The sequence below is a fragment of the Diadema antillarum genome, unplaced genomic scaffold, assembly GCF_040938485.1.
Source record: "Diadema antillarum isolate AM-2024a unplaced genomic scaffold, OU_Dant_1.0 seq00000386_RagTag, whole genome shotgun sequence".
NCBI lineage: Eukaryota > Metazoa > Echinodermata > Echinoidea > Diadematoida > Diadematidae > Diadema > Diadema antillarum.
In genome coordinates, this window is record NW_027271384.1 from 1,643,188 (window position 1) to 1,655,376 (window position 12,189).

Below are 12,189 nucleotides of genomic sequence, written 5' to 3' on the forward strand. Positions count from 1 at the left end.
TGGATGCTGGTTGTATCTGTGATTCATTTCTTGTTTGTATGAAGCGCGTGCACGCAAACACACACACACACACACACACACACACACACGCTCACACACACACACACACACCCACACACACACGCGCGCTTACACACACAAACACGCACACAAACATACAAACAAACCAGCACTCATCATCAGTCCATTATATTTTGAATACTGTATACATTAAATATGAAAATTCCTGTTAAATGATATGTATAGGCATAAAATCAAAATAACCTTAATCACAATGGCGTAACTTCACAGGACCGAGTAAGTTTTGACCAAACTAGTGTAGCAGAGGTGTACCTACATTGATTGACTAACTTGTACGTGAAAACAAAAATCAGCTGTTATGTCATGCATAAACGAACACAACATTAAAGGCAAAATAGTCACTTTTCAATTGTAAGTTACAAGAGTCATTTTGCTGGCCTTTGAAACGTCCAAATAAAGTGCATGTAAGTGCTGTTGTTGTTTTAACGTCCATTGCTTGACCACTTATATGCCTTTGTTTATATTTGCACCTTTATTGTAGCATACTATTTGTCGATGATTTTCTTCATTTCTTTCATTTTGTTTGTTTTTCCTCTTATTTCACCTGCGAGAAATTAACCAAATTGTCACTATTTCTCGAGTGGAGAGAATAGTTAGAGCTGATGGTTCTTTTCTCAGCTCAATCGTTCTCTTTCGTCCGCCTGTTGGAGTCAACAGCCATGCGTTAATCTGTCCACCTATTGGAGTCAACTACCTGCGTGAATCTATATAAAGTGAAACGAGAACATGCGTGGCAACTTTAACGAATATACTCAGACAAGAATAGCATGACGAGCAGTTAAAATTAAAACTCTCTTTGACGTATCGGTGCCTGTAAAGTTGCAATCATCCCCCCCCCCCCCCAAAGTCTGTCACAAAAGTGGGAAAGTGAATGTCAACTAAGACACCTGGGAGTTTGAGATTGCGAGTCGGTCCCAGCGGGGTGGTACCAAACACTTCCGTTTACAGAAGACTCAAGTAGAAAATTTGGTCATCTTCTCTATTGCTCTGCTTTGAAGATCACGCCGGACGTGGCAGCCTTATACGGAAATGTTTCCAATCTGCAGCTTTTTATAAAAGGTATATTTAGTATAAAAAGCTAGTCTCTTCTATATAATCTGTGCATCATGTCTCAGAGCCAGCATGGAAATTAGATTTCATTAGGAACTGGACATTATTTTGGATGTCACTCAGTTTTCGATAAGATGTTATCGACATTGAATCTGTTATATCCTTCGACGTCAGATCCTTCTCTTAACCCATTCACTGTTGCATTCAAAAATATAGATTCTTTCTTAATAATCTAGATCAAAATGTCACTAGAGACAGATTTATGTATGATTTGCTTTCTTTTTTAAAGCATTTTAACATAAGCTAGAACAAAAACATTTCTAAAAGTCACTTCTTGTGTTCCAATTATGAAGATTTTTTTTCCAGTGAAACGCATCAAAGCATAATCAATTTTCAATAAGCCTATTAACATGAGTTTCAGCAAAATGTGTTAGCCCATTTTGCTTTGTCTTTGTTGTTTTCTTTTTTCCTTCCGGTTAACCAACGAGTTGTAGGAGGTTTTGAAGTCAGATGTAGGTCCACGTTACTATGGTTACGGTTGGCTTACTGAATACCGTAAAAATGACAGAATGAAAGCAGTGTCATAAAAATCGGATATTGAGCGAAAGTTGTAGAAAACAATTACAGTTTCTTGTGTTGGAGTAGAAGCTCATCTGGTATTGGAAATTCACCTGAATTTGGTGTTGGGAATCACGAAGTATATATTTTGTATTGAGATAAAAATTTCAACACCACAATCTCAGATAAGATTCTTGAGTTTACACAACACAGTGATGGCGGTTACAAATGCACCTAGCAATGCAAAATATTCGCAATTCCTTAAACTTCAGTTGTGGTACGATATTCACGAAAATTAAAGTCTCTGTTTGTTTGACTTTACTGTTTACTGTTAAAGTCGATTTGAAAGTGATGTAGCTTTTCATTCGAATTTGAATAAAGTGATGACGAGTTCTTACGACGGAGTTAGTCTCCGAGAGACTCATAGTGGTTTGTGGCACGAAAAAGCTGCATATTCAGCATGAAACATAAGATTTTGTGTGACACGTGTTTTTTTTTTATAGAAATCGTCGAATCATGTTGAAGGTAATTGGTGTTGTTTTTGTCATACCTGTATAAGTTTTAGGAAAAGTTATTTGTGGTTGCTCATTTTGTACGTGTGTGTTTTGTGGAGTTTCTTGTGTGAGTATTTGTTTTGACTGTGTTTTATGGCTGTCAGTCGGCGTGTCTGGGGAGAACTTTTTTTTTTCCTGGAGAGATTTCTATGTTTGCATAAGGCAGACGGAAGGAGACATAATATCTTTCGATATGACTTCATGTCCTCAAAAATGACCGCGAACATTGTCGTATAAGAGGCCCACATGAGGAAAATATGGGAAATCCAGACATTAAAGTCAAAATCCAGTCCCTGTTCAAGTTCACCTTTCATCAACCAAAGAGGTAACAAATTCAATACAGTCGGTCAAAAAGGAGAAGAGACGTGCAGCTAAGTGTCTATAGCTGTATGCGTTATCCCGTCATTGTGATATTGGGCACAAAATTCAGCGGCTGGTACACAAGTTTTTAATCATGATTATCTCTTAACATGAATTCAAGAAAAAGTATATTCTTCTGTTGTTGTTGTTGTTGTTGTTGTTGTTGTTGTTGTTGTTGTTGTTGTTGTTGTTGTTATTTTGCATTTTACATTTTCAAAGACTGAGTGGCATTGACTTTGTTGATGTAAGAGGTAAGAGCTCGAAGTTCATAGATAGAAAGTTCTGGCTCCTATTGGCCCCAGAGATATCATAGTAGACGAATTATCGATAGAAAGAACAAAATTATATTTCCTGTATAACTAATCAATAGGACATCTATGAAGTATTGTCGACATCATCTCGACCATCTTGCATAACAAAATATCACGTGACTGTTAATGATATTCCAAGAACTTTTCGAAGTTGTGAGAACTCCCGATATTTCATGGGGCATTATCCATCATACGTGTAAGTTTGATGTATTCTCGTCGTAGAGAAGTCACTACGAAAATGGGACGGAGTTTCCTTTTAAACAGGAAGCGTAGGCATGTCATGATGGTTTGGGCATTTGCTCTTGTTTTTCCTCTCTCTGTCTTGTCTTTTTATTGAGTCTTAAAAGAATGGTATAGTTTTTGGTCGTGGTTCTAATAAAAATAAATGATGGATCCCGTATTTTATAAGAAGTACCTTGTTGTTGTTGTTTTTTGATATCTCAGTAATTTCAAGGCCAATTTTCATCATATGAACTTTGAATTCCTTTTAGAATTTTGTGCTCTGTCACATCACCACCTTAACCAATTCTGAACTACTATCCCTTTAAGAGGACGGTATAGTTTTGGTTAAGGGGGGGGGTACATATTTTAACTTTTTACGAGATAATGAAAACCACCTATGAAATATGAAAGAGCATACAATTCTGAGAGGAATTTAAAAGGTTTTTTTTAATGAATATAGGTTTTGGAATGGTTAAAACATTGAAAAACAAAGTAAAAAATGGACCTTATAAAAAGTGAGTCCCTCCTTTTACTATTACCTCTGTTTCCGGATATCTCGGCCATTTACGAACTAATTTTAATCAAATAAACTTTGAATTTCTCTTAGAATTGTGCGTTCTTATATGTCACACGAGGTTTTTCAATATCTCACAAAACAAGTTGGAAACCAGAAGCCCAATTTCAACCAAAACTACTAGTATACCACCCCTTTAAGCCAAGACAACACAATCTGCAAAGTGCATTGTCTCCGTGACAAGTGGAGATGAGTCTGGTAAAGTCCTATGACAACAAACGAGAGAGAGAGATGGAGGGAGCTTTGGAAGAGAGTGGAGAGATAGAATAAGAGAGGGGGGGGGTGAGTACCTCTGCGTTTAACCTCAAATCTCATTTCACAACTAGAAGGAGCGGTGATTAAAACTCCGAGGTTGTTGCTCTTTACGGTAAGCTCACTTTACGGGTTCAAAGATTTCAAACTATTACAGTTTGTAGTTAGTGCTTTTGTTTGTTATGCATGTTTCTATTTTACTGTCGAGATTCAAAGACTGAGCCAGTGATAGATCTAGTTGCGTTAGAGTGCGGGCTGTATAGATTTGCTGATGGATTGTATGGTGGCGTCTTGTCCCTGAAATCTCATTTCTGTGTTTTGGTTGTGCATGTTTTAACTGCAATAGTTCTTACCATTCCTTGCAACTAGTTTTGCATGGTAGAGCATTACGTTTTTATTTCCAAAGCCCTTTATTGTTTAAACACAGTTGTTTGTTCTGGCAACAGTACTGATTCTAAACTTTAGCAAACATTCAAGAAGATAAAAATTCTCGTTATGCTCTCTTAAATTGGTAAATGAAAAAAAAAAGGAAGTAGAAGCAATCCCGAAATTGTGCCAAAAGTCACTACAGCAAAGATTGCTCAGGGCTTGATGGATCAAAGTAGAAAACATGTATGGCCTCTAACATGAGGCATTTCGAAATTTCTTTGACATCTTTGGCAGGAAATCTGACATATTACTGTCAAGGTTAAATAGTGAAGGGCTCTATAAGTGTAGGCCTATATGATCTGGTTTCATGGTTTCAGTGTTCTCTCTTTTGCTCGCGAGTGGAAATTGCTACTCGGTTCTCTTCCGTTTCATCTCCTTTCAGAAAAAAAAAATAGTCGAAGTGCATTCTTGCTATCAAACACTCAACTGGCAGTCGTTATTATTTGCACGTCCACAATCACAGATTACGTGTGTGTTTGTGTGTGTGGGAGGCTGAGGTGCGTATTGATCAACCAACCTGCAAGGGAAGAAGACGCTTGGAAGGTGGGTGGCGGATGAGGCAAAAAATAATGTGATGTCACCGCAGCATCATTTGAAATTCAAGAACGTTGTATTCAGAGTATATTCATACACAAGGAGCATAGTAACGCATTTTAGATTAAAAGGTATAGGTCTACATTAAAGACCAAAATAAGTTGTACCATATACGGGTACGTTTGATACGAGGATTTATGCCCAATATCAAACGTGAGCTTCTATCGGTTTTTCTATACGCTAATTGAACACTGTACAATGTATTTGGAAGTTCGTTCTCGTAGCTATACCTATGACCAATGGGTGTCTGTTTGTGTTTATGTACGGAATGTCAATAACAACTCATATATGGTAAAGAACAGAAGTGATAATTCATTAACATGCTTGCAAAGAAATCCGAAATGTTGGTATATCTGATTTTAGATTAATTTTCTGAGGATTTCCGTGAATAGTGACAATATAGCCTCTGTTGGTGCAAATCACCGGCAGTTACGACAGTAATAACCGATTATACTGACCTTGGTTTTGTATTTGTTTATGCGTATAAATGATATTGTTATGTGTAGATTCTGGTTGATTAATTGGTAAGAAGGTTGGGCTATTACATATGATTGCTCGCTACAGCATCGTGTTTTGTTTTGTTGGGTTTTTTTTTTTTGGGGGGGGGGGTTGTTTGTTGGTTGGTTGGTTGATTTTTGGTGGCCTAAGAGAAATAAAGAGAGATAGAGAAAGAGAGAGAGAGAGAGAGAGAGAGAGCAGGGAGAAATTAAAAAGCAACAACCGTAGCTGTGTTCATGAATGAGTGAGAGATTGATGCATTTATTTGAGACAAAATGTGAACGTTATCTGTTATACCTCGTTTGCTTGCCATATATGTAGAGCGACTGAGAAAATTAATGGGGACCAATCATCTCCCTGGACCAATATAATCACCAGCTAAATAACGTTCTGCGGAAGAAGAGAGGTTCCTGCGCGCCTTCCGGCCCGCTCCACAATAACCCAACTGATGGCTTTCCTTCCTGGTCCCACACAGAAATTTACCGCCATTAAGGCACTCGGTTCGGATGTAACCGGGGGATGTATCCAGAGATTAGACAAACGGAGTATGATTTAGGCTACCTGTATTCACAAACAGACGACGAGGCCAACAGCTACTGCAAACAGATTCCAAATGTGCAGTATTTATACAATGATGGCCCTAATAAACTTAACGAAATGTTGTTCTGGATTAATTGCTTTTGATGTTTTGCCACAAACTCCTCGAGCGACACCGTTCATTGCATATGGATAGTCGCGCACACCGTCTCAAATCATGTACGTGTATTAATTACATGCAGTCTGAGAAACAACTTGTATGGAACACCTACACTTAAGCTATACTCCAAATTTTTCACATCACTAAAAAACTGGATGTACCAAATTACGAAACTAAAAACCCCGACAACCCAAGTCAAACTAAAAAGATTCATTATAATCAAAATAAAGTAAAAAAACCCCAATATATTGAAATGATGGATAATAAAGATATGGAATTTCAGGTTTCCAATGTTTACACATAATAATGATTTTAGTCACAATGACAAACCAAATTGGATCTGGCATTGATCTGCCAAACAAATCTTCCAATGATTATGTACATTGTAACAGAATAGATGAATAAATATCTTGTTTGTCAATAATCAGTAAGATATTCCCCAAAGTATACATTTGCTTATTTATTTGAGCTTTTTGAAGAATAATTTTATGGGAGGGATACAACTTCCTCTTGTAATTATTTCTATCATTATTATCATTATCATCATCGTCGTCATCATTATCATCATTACTGATATCATAGTTATGATATTATACACTCTTGAACACACATGCCACACTATCACATCACACCAAGGAATACATAGACAAGAGATGTGACATGTTTTTAATGCCTTTAATGCATGTAAAATCATCATTTTGATACACATTTTTTTGTTATTTATATCACTTTACAAATTATACAGAAGTTTGTTACACCCAATATATAACAGATGGTACTATCATAAGCTATACTAGCAAGAATTTGATATGCAAAAGAATCAAGAGTAATGCAAAGATAACTATGAAGGGGAAATAAACGACAGACACCTCCCTCCCCCCCCCCCAAAAAAAATAATAATAAAAAAAATAAAATAAAATAAAATAAAAATATGCTGTCATTTCATGTCAAGGGCAAAGGAGCTACAAGACATTCTATACTTAGTAGCCCCTTTCATGATGCATTCATATTCCATACATATTTTCCATGACAAAGAGATGCTAAAGCTCATCAGAGGCTTACCCAACCTAGCAACTACCAATGTATGCATACACTCATTCCATTGAATATTATAGATGAGACAACTTGCATGTGGAAACAGTTCTGACGAAGTGTGCAGGGGTGAAATATGCACACATTGGAATATATCATGAAACTATGTATCGGTCCACCTCACACCGCACAAACTCTTCTATACAAAGTACAGTAACACTTGTATGCTGTATGCAGAGTTTAATGTGTTCATAACTATCTTGAAAGTACTGCTCATTATTACAAAAACTCAACATTTATGGTACCACTGATACCACAACTTGCATCCTGGCAAATAAAGATTACATCAACCACATGTACGTAATTTCAAGGCCCAACGGGGAGAGTCTATGGCTATGACAATGAGATATACGTATGTGTATTGCATCAACAATGAAACTGAATAAATTCAGCATACAGATGTCATCAGCATTAAAAACATCCTCATAAAACATGCTAAATCATGGCCACAAATTCAATAATGCAAACATCACTACATCTCTACATAATCAAAGTGATGTGTGATTGTTTCATGGACATTTATGAACCTTCCTCTTGTGACAGTCCTTGTTGAGAGAACTATTCTTTCAGAGAAAGACTTGGGGATTGCCATTTGGTCACCGCATTATCGCCGGCCCTTGTGAGAGGGCTTCCAAAGAAAAGAGTTAACACTGTCTGTCAGTGCAAAAACATGCATACAGAAGTGGAACTGCATGTGGAACACATTTCCATTATTGCTAGCTCTCTTCTGCTTTTTTACCCCTTCTTTTTGCCCCGTGCTACCATATCCCTGGCTTTTTCAAATGAGGCTAACTTCCTTTACATAGATAACTTTCGTATGAATTTGTCGGAGTTGTGATTTCCGGTAGAAAGCTGCATATCTTCGACTGTTTATGACATACTTTGGTCATACTCATACAGAAGAACAGAGGTGTGCTTCTAAATTAAACCAACAATGATATATCTCTATATCCCACATCTTGTGTGTTTTTGTCTGTTATCAACACTGTCCCACCATTTCCTGAAACACCTGGTACATGTTACAGTAGATAAGAGCTAATGACAACATGATGACGATGATCTTTTTTCTTTTCTTTTTAGGGGGGGGGGGGGGGGGGGGGGGGTAGTGGTAACTAAACACCTCCAGGAAGAGGTGCATTCAACACCAGTGACTGCACCTACGTCGATTAGTCAATGCCTCCCTCTATTGCTCACGTACAGGACAGGCATGCTCACTGACTTCCTATCCCTTTGAATGGCTGCCAACCTTTGCATTACAGACTTGCTAATACAAAGCACAAACAAAACCAGAAAGAATAAAAAAATAATAATTAGTTTGTTTAAAAGTGGGTGAACTAGACATACTAAGGATGCTAAATCAATTCTAATATACTCATAATGCATGTGTGTGGAAAAAAAAAATGCTAAATGCTGTAAAACTACATTAGATAATCCACTGGTACATAACTGTATTCAAATTTTGGCATACCATACCACACATGGCTTTTGACAATGAGATGGCTTGTTCAAGACTTCCCCCACACATGGTAACAATTACAATAAATCTAACCTGGATTCAAAACATTGAACGGAAAAAAAAATTCATAAAATGTTGTTGAATCAAACAGATCAACTCAATTCTCTGGGAAAAAAAATGATCAAGTTACACCTTGTTATAACCAAACCATCCTACTAAGTATTCAGTCTTACCTGAGAACTTGCCTCTCAATATCAATCCACTTAGCATTCTGTATGTGATGCCATACACAAAGATGGTTATGCAGTACTCAGGAGTCAATATCTCCAGTACGATGTTTGGTTGTTTGTGAAACTTCAGTTATATCAGAGTGTCTAATCCACATGATAAGACCCACAATATTAGCTTATGATACTTGGGTTTCTTTGGCAGCAATGACTTCAGAGAAAATGTTGCCCCTCATTCCTATCTAAATGTTATTCCTGACTACGCCAAGCCTACAATGGTATTTCAACCTACATGTATTGCATTCCTCAAAGAAAGAAAGAAAGAAAGAAAGAAACAAACAAACAAACTGGGAAGTCAGTAATGTTGCTCTAGAGAAGTAAACTGCATCATGGATATTGTGAACTGAATGACCAAGAATCTTTGAAACATTTGTTGGTACTATCCATGGACAATTTGACTGCTAAAATATGCACATGTATATGCTTCAAAAAAGCGTTTTGATTCTGCTGAGGTTTAGTGCATGGGTGAACACGATGAGAGTTTGGCATGACTTCACAGACAAGAAATCCATCCTAGAATGAGCATGACAGCAAAATTTTGGGGCAGGTGCATTCACTTCATAGACAACTCAGAGGGTGCAACTTGTGTCCAGAGCTTTGAAATGTTTTAATAGGCAGTCCACTGCATTAGCATGCACACAGCTAATAATTTGCTATTATGTGAAGACATTCCCAAGTGTGCATTGTATTTTGATGACACTGTTTTTTGTAATTATGAATTTTCACAGAGACACTGGATATTAGAAGGAAGGGTTCAGGCTGCCTCAGGTCAATTACTTCACTTCAAGATATCAGCTAAAGGCTCTGAGAATTCAAGAGTGAGAGATGAATCCTGGAGTGCTTCCATCTCAAAATTAGGATCGTCACGTGCAACATTGTTCTTCGAAAGAAGAAAGACGGTGACATAAACTGATATGAACCACAGAAAGCTCCCACGAATATAAGTTCAGGTACAGCATACACACTGGTGGCTAGTAGTGAAAGTTACAGGGTTCCTGTTACCAAGTTAGTGATGAAAGAAAAATAAAACTGGCAGACTAAGTTAGGGTTTCACACCATTAAAAAAGAAAATAACATAAACTTGGCTTATGTTGTGACAACAAATGGGCTCTAAGGACTCACACGACCAGTACTTCCAGAAGTCGAAACACAGTACCAATTTAAAAGCTAATTAGCAAAAGATGCTAACTCCATGCAGAAATCTATGGGTGGAGTTAGCACCTACTGCTTCTCACTTGTCTTTACAATCAGATACTTGATCAATGCACTCAAAACAGAATAAAATAAGCTGATCACCTTTGGTGCATACGCTTCCATTATTAAATGCATGTTTATTGGCCTATTCATATTTCTACAGCTGACCAGGACCATTCATAGTCAACAAAAAAACAAAAACAAAAACAAAAAACTGCAATCCACCACTGAAGTGGGGCGGCATCCATAAGTTCATACATTATGTATAATCCCACAATCTGTATGCATCTATGCGTGGGTGCACATTTACCATCTTCTGACAAATAACATTCTTTCTCCATACAGTACAGCAATACTCTTTTAACAACATAGATTGCTCAAAATATACACACACTGCAATCTGGTACATGTTGGCAATAGTACTTTCAAACATGATCACGCAAGACATTCACATTGGCCATATCATGGCTCCAGGTTGGCTGCAATACAAAAAAGAAAGAAAGAAGAAGAAACCATGCCTACTAGTGACGCAAGAACGTCAGCACAAGCATGTTGAGTTGCTAGCATACAGATCGCACATTTAATCAATAATGAATCCGTGCTGGTGTTCTTGTTGTTGTTTTGTTTTTTTTCATCCTAACATACATTCAGTCCACCCGTAGAATGCAAACACTGCATTCTACACAACTTAAAAATGACACCCTTTCTTTTTAACTACAGTAACGTACACTGTTGCTATTATAATATCATGCAGCTGCTTACGAGCATGTTTTGGTTTTTTAAAAAAAGCAAAAAGGCCCACACCAAAACAAGTCAAACAAATAACTCCCAATTTCGACAAGGTGTGATTAACAAAATGTACAAAGCTTATTCACGTTGTACACATGAACATATCACAGTGACAGAGCATGAGTGGAGCTGATCATTATTTGAATCTGTCTCACAGCTGCAAAAGAGCAACAACAAAAAATATTTAAAAATCTGGCATTCCACTACCTGAAGCAAAAGTGACTTGTCAGATCTTATGGCACCATGTGCAAACTGATGTGACACACTGTACACAATGATAATTCATAGCTTGTAGATACCAGGATGATTTTCATTTCCAGTGCCCGCACAAAGGGGGAAAGTAATAGCTCGTGCCCATATGTACAGCAAGGGGCAATATTCAACATGAAAAAACGTTTGTAATACTTGTCTGCCCCATGAAAATTAGATAGATGCTGGGATGGATGAAGTAAAGGCAAATGGAAGTTTACTTTGAAGACGGCACCCAGCATTCTTAATTAGTCACACACTACCAGAGGATATGCAAAGTTGACATACACAACATTATAGCAAAGTGTGTCAGACATCACCAATATAAGTGTATGAGTACACACTTCAACTGTTTCATAAAACCTAGACTCAATGTAAAATGTCACAATGATATCACAAGAAAATACACATTGTTGTCATGATTGGAACTGCAGTAAAACCTATAATGCCCTTATACGATATCTCGACATATGCATGCATTTATTTTTATGGCACAGGGAAGTCAAATTTCTGCATTTTTGCATGATAGATTTGTAGTTCATCTGATTGTGTTCACAAAGGACAGTACCTGGTGAGTTTTGACAAATTAATGCTTTTTCTGAGTTTTATTTATTTATTTATTATTATCATTATTATTTTTATTGTATTATTATTATTTTTATTTTTTTTTGGCTATAAAGCAATACATAGGGATGCTTTTTCCTGTATTAGTAGCCTGTTAGTGTTAGCACTGATATTCCAGGAAGGCTCTGCAAGGTACGGGCATGAGAGGCACTGTGAGTGTTGATCCCAGGACCCACTGTTTATGAGTTCACTACCTTGTCCACTTAGTCACAATGATCCCACTACAGGGGAACCTTGTACAGAAAGGAGCTGCTTGGTTCCAATGAAATTTCCTCATTATATTGCATATCTTGTTACATCAGGGATAAAAAACAAAAA